This window comes from Sylvia atricapilla, chromosome 1 (assembly GCF_009819655.1).
Source record: "Sylvia atricapilla isolate bSylAtr1 chromosome 1, bSylAtr1.pri, whole genome shotgun sequence".
Taxonomy (NCBI): domain Eukaryota; kingdom Metazoa; phylum Chordata; class Aves; order Passeriformes; family Sylviidae; genus Sylvia; species Sylvia atricapilla.
Window position 1 is genome coordinate 63037151 of NC_089140.1, and position 17917 is coordinate 63055067.

General features: G+C 40.4%; 1 long non-coding RNA gene across 1 annotated transcript; it reads right to left on the reverse strand.

Annotated features, from left to right (window-relative positions):
• Window positions 1-8288: 8288 nt before the first annotated feature.
• On the reverse strand, window positions 8289-9922 carry LOC136367719 (uncharacterized). The gene is made up of 2 exons (XR_010744731.1): window positions 9599-9922; window positions 8289-8371 (listed from the first exon to the last, which is right to left on the reverse strand). It is a non-coding gene; the product is annotated as an uncharacterized lncRNA (long non-coding RNA).
• Window positions 9923-17917: the final 7995 nt, after the last annotated feature.

A 17917-nucleotide genomic window follows, 5' to 3' on the forward strand; every position in this document is an offset into this window, starting at 1 on the left:
AAAAAAAAACAAAAAAACAAAACAAAAACAAACAAACCCCCCCAACAAACAAACAAACAAAAAAAACCCCAAAACTCAAACCAAATAAAAGCCCACAAAATAAAAATAACCCACCAAAACCGAGTATCTTTTTCCTTTCCTACAGCCAAGACAAAGCCACGAGATGCAATAGGAGAGCTAATTTACTTAACACAGTTTCTTATTTCAGCACCTGTCTGGGGGTCTGAGGAAGCATTGGGACTGGCTAATCCACTGAATGATCTTTAATCAGACAGTAATATTAGGTGCTAATAGCTCTGATAAAGGGGCTGTTTAACCCAACTGTTAACACAAAGGCGTGCCTGCCACAACGACTATTTCAACAATGCCTTTGCCCGCCATATTAATTAAAACTAATTCCTTGCAGGCCACAGAAAGCAGAGAGTAAACCCACACGGAAAATGTCTAGATTCTACCATGACAAATCACATTTAAGAAAAGAAAAAAAAAAAAAAAAAAAAGAAAGAAAATAAAATTATCCTAAGGCAATGAAATTTGTCTCAGAAATATACTCTCTTGGAAATTCTCAAACTGTAAATTCATAGCAAAGCTAAAAAGGCCTTTAATAGAGTCTTCTCAATGTACAACTATAGATCTTTGGCTCTGTCCTGTGACTTCATAGAAGTCATTAAAAGCTTCTTGTAACTCAAACACAAAGCACTGAGCCTGGCAAAAGGTCCTGAGGAGACAGTCATTTATGTGTCATTTAAAGGATCGTCCAAGACTAGAGTGGTTTAAGTGAAACAGCAGAGTCAAGTCTCCTAGGCAGGTTAGCAATATTTTATCCGTTTCTGTTCCTAGAGACCTTAAATAAAGTTTAAAGATACGTTTTTATCAGGCTATAAAAGACTAAATTCTTAACCCTCTGCATACAAATTTCATACATAAAACTTGTAACTAGTTCATCTGGAAAATCTTAGTTAGGATTACATAAATGATGGCTCATTCTTTAGAAGTGTTTAGTCTGCAAAAAAGTGTTTACATCTCTGAAAGTCACACAACGCTAACAGGAATACGCAACTTAAGGTTTTCACTATTCAAATGAATCCCCAAGGATATTTTGGTTAAGAGGCAAAATGCCTCCAAGTTAACTCCCCGACTCGTTTTTTTCTACAGTCTGTGAGAGACAATCAGTAAGCAAAGCGAGAAGCTGCTATCAATGTGAATGTAGGGCCCCAAAGCTGTACTCAGCTGTGATAACATCTGCCAGGACCTGTAGGAGCCACAACCTGGGAGGACAGAAGAGGGCTATGAAAAATCACAGTCCAGAAATCTGCGCAATGCTCAAACCCTCCTCTCCTAAATTAGGAGCAGGGGACATAAGCTTCCAGTATTGATATGATAAAGTTTTCTTGCTAGCAGATCACTGCCAATTTATGTGTACCTATCTCCGGGGCAAAGAAGATTAAAAGCCATCTGGACATAATCCTGGGCAATCTGCTCTAGGTGACCCTGCTTGAACAGGTAGTTTAGACAAGATGACTATCAGAGACCACTTCCAGCCTCAATCTTCCAATCATGAAACTAAAAGGAAAAAAAAAAATCTATTAACACCTACCCAGCTACCTCACTGAGAAGTTAACAGGAAAGGAGTGCTTAGCTTGTTTTCTTTTTGAAGATGATGCTGCAATGTCTCTGGAACTCCATTCACTTTCAGCAGTTAGCAAGGAATGTGAGAAAGCTTTCCTTTACAGGATTTTTGCAAACCTTTAGCATTATCTTAATGCAGTTTCGTTAAGTGAATTATTTATTAACTTGATACTCTCATTGATTCACATAGGGAACTCCCACAAAAGCAATCAATTTGGCTTCTGAATGCAAATCAATAGCAAGGATTTAAAGGGATATTCTTCCTTTGATGCACATACGAAACTCCCATGAAACAATGATAGGAAGTGTCTTGCTAAAAATTGCGCGAGATAAAGACAACCTTTTATTATGCCTGTTTTGGTGCTGTTCCGAGGCTTTGTTTTTAACCTGATTTACATTACGCTTTACTGAAAGTTAGCCTGGATTCTGGTTAAGCTTTCTCACAGAATATAATTTGTTCTCTGACTGGCATTGACAAGTTCTTCTACAGTTTCTTTGAAAGTACATTTATTGTGGAATCACCACTCACTTCATAAAACAGAGTATCTGTTACAGGATTTAAACATAATCTCTATTTTGAAATAAAACATCCATACAAAACACTGATTTGTAAAATAGTATGTCTCATAATAGCTGTGTCAAATAGTTTCACCATTTAGGTATATTCTAAGCTTAGCTGGGCAGAATTTTAAATTTGCATTAACAAAAAGCCAGGCTTTATTGTTTTATTAAGGTTTACAAGCCAATCACTTCCTGGTTCTTAGTAAATTTACAGCCCAATATTCAACGGACTGTAAACTGCTAAATAGCCTTATGCTGGCCAGGTACTGGGTTGATCTATTTTATTGTTTGTGAGGCAAATTCATTTTGTCCTGGAGTAGATTTTTTTTCCCCGAATAAAATGCATTAAAGCTTTTGGAACTGAAAATTAAGAGTCCTTGTATCTGCCAATAAGGCTGTGCAAATGTTGATGCCTTATGGAAGTAACTCGTGTTAGAAATGCTATTGTTATACATTAAAAAGAAATAGTATCTTAGAAACTTAAAAAGCATCCCAATTTTCCAGAGTACTTAGACTCAAGAGATTTCAAATGACTTCGCACTTTATCTTGATACCAACATAATGCTGATGAATCGTGGCTATAATCATCATGTGACCACAAAGAATTATCTGTCCTGATAAAACATTCCAAATAATAAAGGACAGACGGCTGCTAATCACCATGGCAGAAGGTTTTAGACAAAAGACATTTCTTTGACAATTATTTGAACTATGGCACTTAAACTGATGCCCATTTTCTTTATTACTTTATCCTCGACTTGATCAACATTCCACATCCTGCCCGGATTCTGCATGGAGCCCAGCAATAGCTAGATCGAAAACACCAAATGAAAATCCACTTAATTTAATGCAATACGAGTGGCTTTGTGCATAGGCTTTGCATCCAGTCATTTATTTTCTCTCCGCATGTAAGACTGCTGTTTAGAACAAGACTCTCTCAGGTATCTCCTCATTTTCCACAACTGTTGTTAATGAATGATCTGCCATCCTCACACAGACACCAGCATCAGTAGATCTAGTCACAGATAATACTTTTCAGTAAATATATCCATTCCACTGCCCTCACCAAAAAAGGGGCACAACATTCAGGGGGGCCAAAAAGATGACGCTTGGAACACTCCTATGAGGAAAGGCTGGGAGAGTTGGGATTGTTCAGGCAGAAGAAAAGGTTCAGGGAGACATTACTGTGGTTTTTCAGCATTAAAAGAGGCCTATAGGAAAGAATGGGAAAATGGGAAAAAAACTTTTAGCACAGCCTATTGCAACAGGTTGAGCTTCGGATGATGTTTTTAAACTGAAATATTTAGATTAGAAACAAGGAAGAATTTTTTTTTTTTTTTTTTTTTTTTTTTTTTTTTTTTTTACAATGAGTGTAGTGAAAAAGGGACAAGTTGCCCAGAGAACATGGTGGATGGCCCATCCCTGGAAACTTGGGAAGCCAGGCTGGATGGGGTGCTAAGCAAACAGATGCAGTTGAAGATATCACTGCTTATTGCACAGGGATTGGACTACATGATCCTTGAAGGCCCCTTCCAACCCAAATTATTATATGTTCTCCTTGGCCAATGAAAATGCACTCACACACACAGAGAATTTGTTTAAGACAGCATTCACATTCTCTTGGGATCCCCAGTGAATTAGGCCTCTCTTTAGACTGGCACAACCCAGAACCCCTTGTTCCTTCCTCTGTGGCACAGAACAGTCTACTGTCTAAAGCCAGCTGGACAATGTTGCTGAACTTCAGCTAGTGAAGAAACTTATTTATCACACGGACCTTCCTTGTTGCCTTATGCTTATGCTATACTATTGATTCTAAGTTTTCTAAAGGATTCTCAGAAATTACTTTTGCCCACATGGACAAAGTGTCAGAGGGCAGATTTTCTCTGTACCCTTTTGGAATAAACAATGTATGCATAATCAACAACAGTTTGCAGAACCCAAACTGAAAGACTGACTCTTACCTTTTTCTGTCAGTATAAATATTTTCTGGGGATATCAACCACATCTTTTTGTTTTAATGGCATGTTTCAACATTGTGGTAGAGATGGAAGTACTCCTCTTTGGCAACTGGATGATACTTTGTTTAGAAAGATCCGTTTTTGTTTTACACAGAAAAGCCAGTATTTTGTGGCAGTGACTCTTCATTTTAATGACTGTTCTCTTTCAGGGATTACTGACCTGTTAGAAATTTCTATCTGATGGTGAAGAAGGCAGAGACTCAATGTGGGAAAACGGGAAGACATTGGAGATTTCCTGTTTATAATATGAGTCTCTGTACCAAGACTTTCAGATTACAGACTGAAGGAGCTATTAAGGAGAAAAAGAGCTCCTTTGGAAATGAACAAAAGTGATGCAAATATCTCTTAGTAAGATTCTCCAGATTCTTGTGCATACCACATTATGGCACTACATCCCAGAAACTGATTAGAAGAAAGGAAAAAGGTATACAACTTTTCACAAGCAGGTACATGCATGAAAAGCAGAAGGAAGAAAAATTGACTGGTCAACTTACAGTTCTGTTTCTAGATTCTGCAAACAGGAGCACTGACAGAAATTTTCTAATAGAATGATTTCCCACTGAAACATTCTGGACAGAGACTAAGGATGACAGGCTTCCTGGTTCTTCTGGTGTTACATTATCTTGCCATGTGGGTAACTGTGGACTGCATTTCATGTATTAAAATTATGAGGCATGCCAGGTGTGTAAACGGCTCCACTTTTAGCACTTGCTGTGTTACAGAATGTAACAATAGATGAAGTATTCCAGAGTGTGCTTTTCCCAAGTTCAAATTGAAAACCTTTCCCTAAGTCAAATTTTGCCTTTTTCTTATTCATTACAGCATATGCTGATGATGCACAATCTTCTCAAAAGAAAAGTTCCACTGACTGCAACGACTGGAAATTATACTAGTAATTTCATGTTGTGCAAGGAAACATTTCCAATCATGCCAAATTTCTTTGTCTTTGTGACTTCCTGGGCTTTTATCCCTCTAGCTAAGGGAGTCCCAAAGGTTTAAGGGCAGAGGAAGGCAAGGTGCTCATGGTCAAGCACTGCCATTGTGCTAACAACTCTAAGGTGAGGAATGCTTTATCTTAAGTTACCATTTCCTTGGGAGGGTTGCCTGTAAGGGTGGCTCCTCTTCCAAGGAGGCCTCAATCAAGTTAAATCGACATATTCTTGGAATTAACGTACAACATCTAGGGAAACACGGTCCTTCCATTATTCCCACACTTCAGTAGATGATTCTGCCTTTTGTAGTAAAGACTCCTACAGTGTAAATGACAGAGGTGGTGCACTCACGATCTAAGCACACCCACGTACCCGTGCACCTGGAACCTATCAGGGAAATAGCAAAGAAAGAAGACTGCCTAAGACTACAGAGGGAAACAAACTGTGGTTTACAGTTTACTGCATGCTTTGGCTATAATTTCAATACTTTTTATTCCATCTGCCCCATTTGATTTCCAAGATGTGATTTTCATATCTCTGCACACAAATGTGTGTGTAAATAGGTACCATGAACATATAAAGGTTGTGATGAAAGCTGTCATACTGCTTTTATAGGAGTAGATTATGAAAGTCATTGTTTTCTTTCTCACATCCTAGCAAAGAAAAAATATACGCACGTATATGGGTCAACATCTTAGCACAATTCAGCTGCTCCCTACCACTCCTTTGTTACTTGTTTCAATGAAAGATAGATTATGAGATCCGTATATGTATTTAAAAATATATAAATATTTAACACAAAAAATATATCTACAATGATACTGTGTAGTAATTGGAAATTTTGATTTCTTAAGTTCTTTAGTTATTTCATACTGCAAGATATTTCTGCCAAATGTGTATCCCAGCTGTGGCAGTCATTCCGAAAATTTTAGTAATCCCTTGATGAGAAAGAGTCTATTTGTAGCCTAACTTGTATTCCTGATGATGAATGTAGATATACTCTCCAAAACACAACGAGAAATATTACAGCATTGTTTATTTTATCAGAATGTAAGTGCAAATGAAACATGCTTAGAGATAAATGTAGTTATCGCTAAAGAAGGCTGGTTTCTGTTTTACACTTTTCTGAGATCTCGACTCGTAAGACTCCACAAGATCAGGGTCTTTGCCCTGCCTCTCCCTTTTCTTTTACGGTGTGACTGCTTTATACAAAGTGATATTCGTATGCCAGAAGGTAGAATGTTTATGTAGCAGTTACCCAGACCTGACAAGTACTGCAGTGTATTTCTTCTGAAAATTGCCCAAGGTGGGGTTATTTCGTCCGCTTTGACAAATTCTAGGCGCACTATCCACCTTATGCTGTCACATCTACCTTGGGTTCATCAGCATCTTATTACCGATGCTGTTGTTTTCAACGCTAAATACACTGTGGAGAAAGCAAGGAAGCACACAAACAAACCTATCTTAGCAATCATTTTAAAAACAAAGCCCTAAACAATGACACTGTGCGATAGCCTTGAGTGGTTTTGTGTGGGGCTTTTTGAGGTTGTTTGTGATTTTTTTTGTGTGTGTGTGGCTTTTTTTTTTTTTTTTTAATTTATTTATTTAATCTTTTTGCGGGGGGGTGGTGTTGGTTCGTTGTTTTTTGGTGGTTTTTTGGTTGGTTTCTTTTTTTTTTTTTTTTTAATAGCTGTGTTCTAATCCTTCAGAGAACAGAAAGGGGCGCTTTGAAAAGGTGCTAATAGACCATGAATTTGCAGCAGTGTAGTTCACAGCTAACTAAGCACACTCCCACTTCAAGCTCAGGCTGGAGAAAAAAATGAGGGCAGCACAGAAGTGAATTAAAAATCATGCAAGCAGTCCCAGCAACAACCAGGGCAGTAGCAGCTTATAAGATCAGCCTCGTTTGGCAGGGTGCCCGTCATACCATGACCTAAGAAGGCCAGGGCAGGAGGATATCTCATGCCTTGCAAAAAGAAGATGGGGCGGGCTGCCAGGGAGAGGGGATGGGAGCAAAACAAACATCTTTTAAGCCTGTGTTGAATGAACTTGTTTTACACAGCACTGACAGCAAAATTCTAGGTCTTTTCAATGTGTTTGGAAAGTTCTTCTATAATTTATTTTATGCTGTAGATAAATATTCTGTCCGGATCAGCTGTCCTACTGGGAGAGATTACTATCGCAATGCCCCTCCTCCTGCCTGGGGGTATTGTCCCCTCAAATCACCCAGAGATGCTCATGTGCCTCCTCCAAATGTAGCCGTGGTTCCATGACAGTCTAATCCGATGTAAGCTGCGGCTGCCACAGTCCCTCCTTCCCCAGCTGCTGCCCTTTCCTGTGCCAGCGAGGATGCTTGTCTGGTCTCACACCGAACTGGTTTTGAGGACAGAACTAACTTCAAAAATATCTCAACACTGCCTTGTTACTTCAGCTCCCGGTGGAGTCAAGCAGGCTTTGCCCTGGTGCAATACATGGGGTGGGGATACAGATGCTTCAAAGCCAGGCTGCAACTGCTCTGCTTCGGAGCAGCTTAGACCATCCTGGAACTGCACTCCAGGCAGAGCCACCCAATGCCTCCTATTTGAACTATTTGTGATGATCTAGTTCTTCCTGCCTGGCCCAAGTGTGTGAGTGCTCCTAAAAAGAGGTTCCTCACCAGATCAGAAGGCGTGAGCAGCCTCCCCTTGCTATCAGCAGCCCTTTCCTCAGACACACCTGCACATAAGGGTTTGTGCGATCCCTGAAGCCCACAGGGAGTTCCTGCATTCCTGTGGCAGGACAGGCACTGATGAGCAGTCCTGTGTGTTAAGTCACATTCAAGGAGAAGCTCATGTCAGGGTCAAAGCCCGCCTCCCAAGATCCCACCAGCCAGGGCACTCTGGGCAGCTGTGATGAACCACCAGGATCCACGCCTAATGTGACAGATGATTTCAACGTAGAGATGCCAAAGAAAGATGGTAGAGACACACCAAAGTCCCTCTGGATTGGAAATTGATATAATTTCTTACCTTTCTGAAGTTTAAATATTTTTTTTTTTAATCAGAAGGCAGTAAGCAAAGTGGTTACAAACTCCTGACTTTTTGCACACATAATTACACCTGATGTGTGGTGCATGCTGGTGAGGAACAAGCAATAGCAAACAGCAAACACATAATTAAGACAGTTTTACTATCTCCAAAGGTCACCTGCTTCTTTACAGTAGTAGCTGTAGAACAGTTTAGAGCCAAAAACCTGGAGGGCAAAATCAAAGATACAAAAATTAGCCACTAGAGAGGGAGAATATCCCACAAGATATTTTGTGTCTTTACTTGAAAGGTGAGTTTAATTGCCAACTCTTTCATGGTCTTCTCTCACTGCCTCAGTTTGATGAATATTTAGTTGTGCTGTACCCACATGCATCTGTGAAGTACATTCTGTAAAGTATTGTGGTGATAGATGGTAGGAACTTAAGATGCTCAGACAGCAGAGCAATGAGGACTATACAAAGTCCTCAAGAGAGAAAAAGCCCCTAACTTCCAGAAACGAGAGGATGGACTGGAAGAGACTATGAGCTTCTGAGGAAAGAAAGGGAGGAACCAGTTAAGTTAGAAGAAAACCCTGAAGCAACTTTTTAGATGCCAGACTTGGTACGGAGCAGCATGTCTGTACCTACAACTTCCCAGCCTGTAAAAATACATTTTACTTATAGCAGGGCATCTGAATGAGTGAGTGTAGTAGCCTGGGAAAGGAGCAGGAGTAACATTGCTCAGATTTCAAATTGCGTGATGCAGGAAAATATCTTCAGTAGTCTGAAACTACTGCAACACTTTCTGGGGGGATGGGGAGGGAAGTGAATAAAAAATATACAGGGAAGAGAAAAAAGGTAAGTTCAATAAGGCAAAAATTCTAACCCATATGTTTGCAGGATGGTTTACTGGTCTGAAGACTCTAGAATTAAACTTTACTTACTTTTTGAGTACGTAAAACTGCTCAGCTTATTGTCAAACACCCACTTGTTTATTGCCAATTGCTTGATTGTCAGATATCAATTTACACCCTAAATATCTTTAGGTTGAGATCACTGCCTGTTCCGGAGGTAATCCTGTGGCCAGCAGAGAACTGTCCCTTAGGTGTAGTTCATTTGTAACACAATGGGGATTTGCATGCTCTGACTTAACAGGAGGACTTCAAACTGCAGCAGCACTCAGCCAAGAATGTTATCTGTGCCCTCCCCCACATCCCTCCCCTCGAAAAAAAAAAGCCCCATGGATTGAGTTCTGCTTTTTCACTGATTCTCAGCAGAAATATAAAAACCTTCTCTGCCAGTTGCAGATGTGTTCTATTTTTTTCCTACATCAGATTATGAATCACTCTAAACAATAAGGAAAGGCTATTCATCCCAAATGGGGAAGATCTCACACACTGTGTGATGATAAAGCGTTTCACCCACTTGCAGGAAAAAAAAGAAGAAAACATTACCCCCGGAACTGCAATATCACATCATCTGCACTTTGCTGAATATTCACAGAACAACACTGGAAATCACTGAAGTGTCAGATAGTGATTTCATCGTGTGTCAGGCCTCCTACTAATAAATGATTCATCTTTCTCAGTACTGACACCTCAAAGAAAGTAGAAAGAAATTAATAAACTTTAAAGTGGGAAATACTCTACTGATATTATACTTCCCAAACAAACAGAAGCTTATGCACATACAAAGAATGTGTGCATCAATAGAATTTAACCTTCCATTTATCTGAAGTGTACTTTTAAGTTTTAAAAGTGAATCTCTTACAGAAAAAAAAAAAAGATATCATGGAATTCCATGTGTATTATACCACCACAAAACAATTTGAACAAAAATGGCTCAATTTACAAATAGGAGATCTCACAGAGCACACTACCCAGCTTTATGTACTGAAACCGGATTTGGGAAAAAATCTTTTCTGGTTTACATATAGGTGGTTCATTGTATACTGGTGACAACAGAACTGCTCCAACCTCTGAATTCTTTTATAGTAGTAAAAGAAATCGAATTCCTCTTGAAGGTGATGAGGAACTTACATTTGACTCTAATGAAAATGGGACTGGAAGAAAATCTGTCATTTTAATAGGAATTTACATAATAATTATTTGATGCTTCATAAAGTCAGAACACTGATGACAGCAGCTCTACTGGATGAGCAGGACTAACTAGAAAGCCAAACTTATGTCTCCCAGAAGACATGATCTTAAATACAGACCCAAATTGGGCAATGAACTTAGCAAGATACTACCATTATTTCTTGGCTTACTATGACACAAGTTTGGAAAGTCAGACACTGAGTTTCCAGGCTTTATTATTTTTTTTTTTTTTTTTTTTTTTTTAACAAAATTCAATAGATACACAGAACACTCAATTTTCCACATTCTTTGTAAAAAAATAAATAGTTAGGGAAGAAAGTGATTCTAAAAGTATCATAGCTGAATGAAAAAAAAGCTGTAACATGAATTTAAACCTTATGAAGCATTAAAGAATCCACATGGGAGAGAGACCTAACAAATGACCCCTCTGTAGGAAAACAGAGACAATTGTAATTCACTACGAAACCATGAGGCACCAGCCTACAGAAAACCAGGCTTTGCTGGTTCTGCCACTAATGGAGCTCCTTTGACTGTTGGAGATTTTTTTCCCCTCATCAAAACAGCATCTATTATAAACAAAACACTTCAATCAGCAGACTCAAAGCTGGAGCAGCATACAGATACAGAATTTATCCCACTTGATTCCTCTCTCCTGGAGCGGGGAAAAGAATTAGATGAAGATGATAAAGTTTGGACTTGGACTTGGAGACCCACTCTCAGCAGAAATAATTAGGCTGGTAGGAAAACTGCTGGGGTCAGAAAAAAGCCACAGACCCCTAAGGTTTCACATCCTACCTAAGCAGATACTCATTTCTTTGTCTCACTCCGAATATGTATACCAGAGTTAGCAATATGAAGAATAGAGTTCTTAAAAGCAGCAATACATAAAAGCAAATTATCCTTTGCTGTTACCCCACCTCTGCTCTGGTAGAATTGATCTGGGCATTCAGGGTAAAGATGATGTCCAGTTTCTCCATCAGTTTGATTTAGCATGACCTCTTCACTGTCAGCAGAGGAACGTAAAAGATGGCAATGAACATTTGTATGTAAGAAAATTTACATGGCTGTGGGGCAGGATGCCTGGATGATCAAAAAGCAAAGAAAATACTAAATACTTAAAACACTTCACCATGAAATCGTTTTCTTCCCTTTCCCCCACCCTCCCCCCCATGTTAAATCAGGTAGAAAAGTGTGATAATATTAAGGCTTAATCCAATTTAAATAAATTATTTTCTTGTAAATGTTAAAACAATCATTACATGCATCATTTACCCCCTCTTCTGCCCATAGTCTTAAATTATGCTCCATTATATCCAGATGGAAAAAATATGCAGAAAATGTTTCTTAAATATCAGAAATTTTGTTGTTGATTATACTCAGAGGTAAAAGTCATTAAGGAGTTCTAGCAAAAAAAAAAAAAATCTTAAAAAGCATGATGGGATTTGGTGTAGCAAACTTAATTAAGAAATTTCTTTGCTAGGTAACCAATAATATTTTATTGCAAGCTTAAGGTATAAGATCATTATAGCTTTCTGTCGTGCTTGGCAGCAAAGAAAGAACACATGCAAAGAACAATCTTGTTCCTACAATTAATTACAAATGTAGAAATGAGTGATATATCAGGCCCTGTCTACACTGCACAGTCGTGCATTTATAACCATTTCACCATACGCAGTTATTAAATTCATGCTTTGCATCTACAGTAGCTAGATACCACATCACAGCCACGGGTAATTATGTTTATTCATGCACAGCTACCACCAGCCAGAATTATATGTATGTGTCAGTCCATTTTAGCAAAATCTACATCAAATAACCAGTAGTGCAGGTCTTTTCAGTTAGCTTCTTTTCCTTTAGAAGCAGGTAGACTGGAAGCAAGATAGGAGAAGGCAAGCCAGAAAAGAATGGGTGGCAAAGAGCAGGTGGTGACATCCAGCAGGCTTCGGCCACGGCCCTGCTAGATCAGTTGATGTGGTTACAATCAGCCAACTCAGAATCCCTTAGCAACCCATCCTGTTTGTGTCAGAAATCCTTACTGTCCCAAAAGGGCTCTGCGACAGAGAAGGTGAGAAATTCTCTCCCCGCTGGCAACATAAATGGCCGAGGAGGAAACACCTGGGCACTGGAAAGCCCCTGGCTGCTGGTGGGGATGTCCACCTGTGGTTGAGGATTGCCAGTGGACAAGCACTGCAGGAAGACTTCTGCGGCACAGCAACCTGCAGCACACGGGACAACGATCAACGAGACACGGATGAATTCTCCTCTGTAAAGAAGTCCATCCTAAACCTTCCCCTCATAAAATTTCGGTTTGTCCAGCTGAGCCCACTGGATCACAGTGGGGTGCCAAGTCTGGGTGTCCAACAAGAGCAGAATACAGACAGCTACAGAAGAAAGCAGTTCAGAGTGTGCCCATTTAAAGACTGAGCCAAGTCACAAACCAAGCAGAAATCTCTGCAATGACTATGAGGACACAGCACCTACACACACTGTAGACACAGACCTAACCACATTGTTCAAGGCTTTTAACACTGATCTCATAGGCAGGATTTAAAAATCACCACTCTTCCCACTCTCTTCTAAGGCCAGCAAAGGATACTTTTCTTTAACCTCAAGCCTTCAGTTCATGCTTCTCCCTAGGAACATTTGTTTCACTCGGCTGTCCAAAGTCAGTCCTAGCCAGAAAACTGATTAACACCAGTCTCACTGAGAAGTGTGTCAACAAACCCAAACCGCTGCAGCTCTGAGCATGTTAACTCACCAGACAGATTACGGGCTTACAGAGGGAACTCTAGTCTTTGACTCACTGGTCCATAACAGTGTTCCCACACCACTCCCTCATCCAGACAATTCCCTCATCCTGAACGGTTTGCTAAGAAAGCCTGAGATTATTTGTGTTACGTTCCATGCAGAGAAACTACAACATACAAACATATAATCATATAGTGATGAGATGCTCCAGTTCCAAGAACCATAAATTCTGAACAAGATTATCTTGGGTTTAAAATTCATTTTCCTGGGTTCACAAGATGAGCCATCTCATATCCCAGATAGGCAAGTTGACATATTACAGTTTATGTAACCATATGTAAGGCACACACTTACTAGAGAGGGCTACTAGGGCTGTTGCCCACACTTTTTGTGACAGCTGCAGGTGTCATATTCTCCTGTCAACTGATGAGAGAATGGTATGGGAACTCAGTATGACAAACATATTTTTAATTTACTGCCAGTTTCAAAACTTCTAATTAATTAACAGAACTGACTGGGTACATGCATGGTGCAAAGCTGGCTAAACTATCTTCAGTGCTAGAGGCACACTTGGCTTTCTGCATGAATTTATCATCTCAGATTAATTTACCTTCCAAGCGTAAACAATCATACTTTTTATTGAGTATATCCAGACCCCTCTCCTTCCTCAGCTAGACTGCCAAAGGCACTTAGATTGGTTTGTTCAAAGCCAGCTTTGGTACCCCTTGAATCTGCAGTAGAGATCTAACCTGTGTTTATCAGAAATGCCACAGGTGGAGCAAGTCCCACATCCCTGTCCCACGGTAGAGGCGCAGGGAGTGATGACCACAGCAGATCTGTCCGAGTTCAGCTGAAGAGGGAAGAAAGAAGGCACCAGGATGCTGCCCACAAGGATCTGCAGAGCCGCCTGTGTTCTTCTGATCCTGGGGAAGCAATAACCTGGGAGTGCTCTATCCTGCTCTCTCGGCAATATACAGGCTTCAAAAAGCATGTTTCTATTGTGACCAGATATTCACTTTAATAAACAAACTTTAATAAAACAAACAATTTAAAAGAAAGGCCAAATCCTCTCACACAGCATTCCTCACAAGCCAATTATGGAGAACCACTCTCCTGGGCCAATGAGCAATCTCCTCCCAGGCCAGGCACTGAGCAGGAACAGAGCCCGCTGCAGCTGCTAGGCAGGAAGGGCTGGGCCCACTGGGGCTTTGAAATAAAACAAACAGCTCGTTTGGCAGATAGCTATTTCTTCATGGACTGGTCAGCAGGAGGGATCGTGGAAGCTGGCTGGCTGCTGGTGTGCTGCATCCATGTCAGTGAAGAAGGCACGTCTTCAGCTGTACCCGAATCCCTTAAGAATTACAGTGATGTGACCGACACTTGGTTGGGCTATTCATTTTCTATTATTGTTGTCGTTGCTGGTATCTTAAACCTAAGTCAGCTTTTACCATGACTCACTTATACACAATATCCTTAATCTACAAACACTCAAGGATGATAATTCAGCTTTATTACCCACATTTCCCTGAGCCCACATTTCATAATCTATAAGCATACTCAAGAAAGAATGATTCCTGAAATAGCCAGGCATGTACATTTCTACCCTCTCTTCAGGAAAGCAGTTAAAAAACATAGGTCCTTGTAACACTTAAAATTGCTAACCTGAGCCTCTTGATAACAGCAGGCGATATCTTAAGAAACAGCTGGGGTTTTATCTTAGCCTCTCACACCAAGTTACTACATACCATCGAACCTGCTTATACAGGCACTGAACTGACAGAAGACGTGTCATGAACCAAACAGAGCACAAATTCCATCTCGCATCAGCAGAAGACTGAAACTGCACATACAAAGCCAGCACATATTACAAATTCAATAAAAACAGAGACCACCACTGGAGTTATTACTTTAACTGTCTATCACAAACAAGAAGTAAATATACCCCAGTTTTTGGGCAATAAAAGCTATTCCTAAGAATAAGCAAGCTGTTCTGATACTTTATTTCCAACACTCTGCTCTTTGCTTAATGATTTCATGGTGTTGACTCTGTGCATTGCGGCGGTACCTCAAAAACTGTTCAAAAATCAAAAGCAACTGAGAGCACCCAGCACTTGGTAGGATCAGGCCTTTTCTATGCTGTTACTAAACACTGAATGGTCTGACAACCTTCCTTACGACTACAACAACTTGCTGCTTCTGCCTTTTCAGTAGTACCCATCACTGTCTAAGTTACTTGATTAGTTATAAACGTGGCCTTTTATTAAAAAACACAGCTTCCACTGTGCTCAAAATTAATTCTACTTGGCTATAATACAAATGACATTTCAAACATCTGAAATTTACAGTCAGTTACAAGGCAAAATGATGGCTAATTTTTGGCTAGTAAATTGGACGCCAGCAGCACAGACCCTGCCAGCACTGGAGCCAAACTCAAGGCCTGATTCACCACTTTTCCATGCTATTCATCAGCTGGAATCAGCTCTGGGCAACTGAGCTGGGTGTTTTTCCCAACAGGAAAATTGAGTGCGTCCTATGCTTGGGAGGAGCATCAATACTGCCTACGAAGATAGGCTCCAGCATGCAACATCTCATCTCAGAGCCCTATGAACTCTCTCTCTATTTGCAAATTAAGCCCTGGAAGACAGACTCTGCCCTGACAGCTGATGTGCAGACAGGAAAAGCAGACATGCAAATAACATTTATGGAATGGTGCTGGCTGAACTGTGAGTCTCTAGACCCTCCGGTCCACCCTGGAGCACCAAAACCTATGCTGTCTCTTCCCTTCCTCCCACAAAAGTACCAGATTCAACTTCTAAAGCAAAACCAGTCTTAGCCCCTTTCCATCTGCCTACTCCCTGCCTGTTCCCCAGTCCTTCTCCCTTCTCACAACCTACCTACTTCTGCACTCATTCCAGTCCCACCCTCCACTTTCTCCTCTCAGTTCTCCCCCCACTTCTCACCAATGAAATACTGGCAAGGCAGTCATCTTTTCCTCCCCTGCTCCAGCACTGTCCTGTGCGCCTTTTGGCCACAGAGAGGATCTTCCATTGCCCATTGACATTTCCCTCTGATCACAGCTTCAAGAGTATTAGTCCCACAAGCCAAATCTTCCCCATGGCTCAAAGTAAACATCATACTTTTCATTAGGCTGAGGGAGAGAAGGAAGAAGAAAGACAGACTTTCAAATGAGCACAAAAAAGAGGAGGAGGAGGAAGGATGGAGTGCTTCTCTCCAACCCCTCTTCCTTTCTTCCTCATAGAACTCTTATCTCCATGTAAAAGGCTCTTACTTCAATTTAATGAAATTGTTTAAATTACTAACTCAACTAAAACAGTTCACATTCATGCAAGGTTAGAGTTTATGCAGCAACTTGCACTGAAGTTCTGAAAATCAGAAGTTCGTACCAACTTGACAATTTTTGTTCAAGCTTATTTACTTCTGAGGATTTTGTTCGAGCTTCTTTGCCTCAGGGGTTACTGTCCCACAATCCAACATCTCAACAGGTGCAGGGCAACTGGGCAAACAGCACTAAATGCTGAAAAATGTGGCAAGGACAAGCAACCTTACACTGCTAGCTATAAAAAGGAGTGAAATAAAATTCAAAGAAAAGAAAAGCTGACAAAGTACTAAATACAATAGAGAAAAGGCAGACAAAGAGCCAAACAAAGAGATTTGAGATGCTTTTTTTGCAGTGCTTGCATCGAGAACATCATGACAGTCACAAGTGATATGTTTCCATCAGTTCTGTGCTCTGAAGGAATATATTGGTTCCATTTTCCAGACTGTAAACTGAGGCAGTCAGAAATTAGGATCTGAAGAGTCTCAAAATACCTAAAATCCAGGTCTTGCTAGAATTAAGCACTGCATATTCTGTATTCAAAGGATACAGCTGCCAGCAGCCTTTGGTGCAGATGTACATGTGTAGTCCTAAGAGAACCCATAAAATGAGGAACGATGCAAGAGCTACAACAGGAACACTTTAGCAACCACAGACATATTTATTTCCCCACCTCCTCTTCTATGTTTTCAAGTGGGAGAATAAAATATCCCGCACACTAGGAGATTTGGATCAAAGAGCTATGACAGTCACAAGTCACAACTCATCACCCACCTGACAACTGTAGCTATTTATGTACAAATTAGTAGTGCTGACCTGGCCACTATTAAAAGATTGATGTAAATGGCTTACCCAGCATCACACTCCTTGGCAGAGGATCAACTTCTCCAAAGCAACGTTCAGCTGCCTTAACAATGAGATTATGTCTTCCCTTCTTACACTCACAGGAACACAGGAGGGTAAGAGTTCAACAGACAACACTCTCCTTCGGCATGTGCTCTAATTCATCCCCAGAGCAGACTCACTTAATGCACCAAATAAAACCCAATCATCCTATGGAGGTGGGGGGAAAGGTATGTAATCTATTTTAAGATTATTACAAAGCAATATATAGATGTATGGATGGAATTAATATTACGTAAGCATTTTCCCAATTCTGGTATTTTGCAACTTTTGAGCGCTCAACTTAGCCACTTTAATATCCTTTCACTCTGACCATCTGTGTAATGTCTGTCTGCACGTGCATGTATGGCCGCTTCAAGGATCCTGGAGATGCAAGGCACCACGTCTCAATAGCCCAGAGGATTTTAAATCACATGCATATAAATCTGAGGTGCACAAATCTGTGCACATGATACAGAATCCACTACACATGTACAGCTGAAGTGCATGCCAGAAGCTGCCTGTCAGGAAACCCTTAGGCCCAGATGCACAGGCAACACCTTGCATGTTCACCAGCTTTCTGTGTTGCATGGCCATTGCATTCCATGTAAATATTTAACAAACATGTACATTTATACAAATATTTCACAAGCAAAAAAAGGTTGGGGAGAAGTGGCCAAACTGATTACCAGTAACTGGCTACTCAT